Below are 2378 nucleotides of genomic sequence, written 5' to 3' on the forward strand. Positions count from 1 at the left end.
CTGACTAGATAGGTACAATTTACCGGAAGAAAGTACTACTAAGCTTGCTTGTCTTGTCCTGACATGAGTTCAAACATTAATGCATGGCGATGTGATTACAGTACAAACTAGATGGCAGTCTGTAGCGTGGTGTGCGTTCATCCGACACGCATCGTGGATAACATTCGGCTCTAAACAAAAACACGATAATGTGTCGGTCGTTATCAACGGAAACAGGCCATTTTTTGGCAGAACAGTTCGAAATAATATTCTACATATGTCCACCAAGTTTCATCAAAAGCTGATCCTTTTTTGACTGAGTTATAGAACAAAAAAAGTTTGAAAAATCGGCTCTCATTTTAACATATGGGGATTTTTTGGATTTTCCTAACATTGACCCTCCAAAAACTAACCACTTCTAAGTTAGGCCATAGTCAAATGTATACCAACTTTCGTCCAAATTCATTCGGCCGTTTTCAAGAAATCTTGCCGACAAAGACACACACATACAGGGGTGAAAACATAACTTTCGTCCATCTTTGGTGGCGGGGGCAATAACAAGCTTGAGTTGTCCACGTACGTTAGTTTATATTTCTCACGTTGTTACGGTACATTAGTTCACCCCTCTCGCGTTGTTAAGATATGTTATTCACGTTGTTAAGGTACGTTATTTCATGTTATTCACGTTGTTAAGGTACGTTAGTTCATGTTATTCACGTTGTTGTGGCACGTTAGTTCATATTATTCACGTTGTTATGGTACGTTAGTTCATGCTTCTCACGTTGTTCAGGTACGTTTAACTCGTGCCTCTTGCGTGAGGTATGTTAATTAATTAACTTAGAAAAGTTACTTGATGAAGTTTTTTGTGCTTGTTACAATGGACGTCTACCAGTAGAAAACAAAAGTCCTTCGTTAGTTAAGGAGTAAATCAAAACTCTACTCCTCCCTAGGACTACCAGTCTGAAACACAAGTCTAAATCTTTAACACCACTCTTCAAGAATTTTACAACACCATTAATACTTCTATCATCAAAAAAGACGATGTGGACTTTCTTAAAGCTGAAAGAATTCTCAACATCGCTGTCCCAGTTCTGTTCAGTATGATATTTGTCATTGGATTAATTGGTAACTGGTTTGTAGCCATCGTAGTCTTGCCCAAATGTGGTTCACCATCAATCTTCTGATCATAAACTTGGCAATTGAAGTTCTCTTATTTCTTATCTTCCATGTTCATTTTACAGCCTGGGACTACTCTCTTCCTTACTGACCACATGGTGTCGGATTGTTCAGTTCTTAGTGATTGTTTGTTCTTACCCTAGTATTTCTACTCTGATCCTCCTGTCATAAGACCGTGGATAAACTAGTATTTACACTCTGATCCTCCTGTCATAAGGCCGTTAATAAGCTAGTATTTCTACTCTGATCCTCCTGTCATAAGACCGTGGATAAACTAGTATTTACACTCTGATCCTCCTGTCATAAGGCCGTTAATAAGCTAGTATTTCTACTCTGATCCTAGTGTCATAAGGCCGTTGATAAACTAGTATTTACACTCTGATCCTCCTGTCATAAGGCCGTTGATAAACTAGTATTTCTACTCTGATCCTCCTGTCATAAGGCCGTTGATAAACTAGTATTTACACTCTGATCCTCCTGTCATAAGGCCGTTGATAAGCTAGTATTTCTACTCTGATCCTCCTGTCATAAGGCCGTTGATACACTAGTATTTACACTTTGATCCTCCTGTCATAAGGCCGTTAATAAGCTAGTATTTCTACTCTGATCCTCATGTCATAAGATCGTTGATAAACTAGTATTTACACTTTGATCCTCCTGTCAAAAGGCCGTTGATAAGCTAGTGTTTCTACTCTGATCCTCGTGTCATAAGATCGTTGATAAGCTAGTATTTGTACTACGTCATAAGACCGTTAATAAGCTAGTATTTATACTACGTCATAAGACTGTTAATAAGCTAGTATTTATACTGTGTCATAAGGCCATAGCTCATCCTATCACGCCAATTTCTGTCCGCACGGAGAAAAATGCCTACACTGATATCGCAGTAACTTAGTCCTGCATCATTTATGCTTATTTGCCTGTTCTGCTTACGCATGGTTATAAGCTACAGCCTACATGAAATATTCTGTGTGCGTGTTCCTGACGGTAGAGGGCTATAACCATGTCTCTATTCAGGTCTCTTTCTTCCTATGTCATGATAAGAGTGGTCCTTTATATATTTATGCTAAAACGTTGCGGTTTCTTTCAACACCAGGCACAAAGGTCGGCACTAAAAGTCGGAAGTCAAAGAAACGAGTCACAATAATATACTGCAACAGAATATACACTGAGTGGTCACAAGTAAATAGACACCTAATTTTTCGTCATTTAACTGATTTATG

The sequence above is a fragment of the Limulus polyphemus genome, unplaced genomic scaffold, assembly GCF_000517525.1.
Source record: "Limulus polyphemus unplaced genomic scaffold, Limulus_polyphemus-2.1.2 Scaffold6477, whole genome shotgun sequence".
Classification (NCBI taxonomy): domain Eukaryota; kingdom Metazoa; phylum Arthropoda; class Merostomata; order Xiphosura; family Limulidae; genus Limulus; species Limulus polyphemus.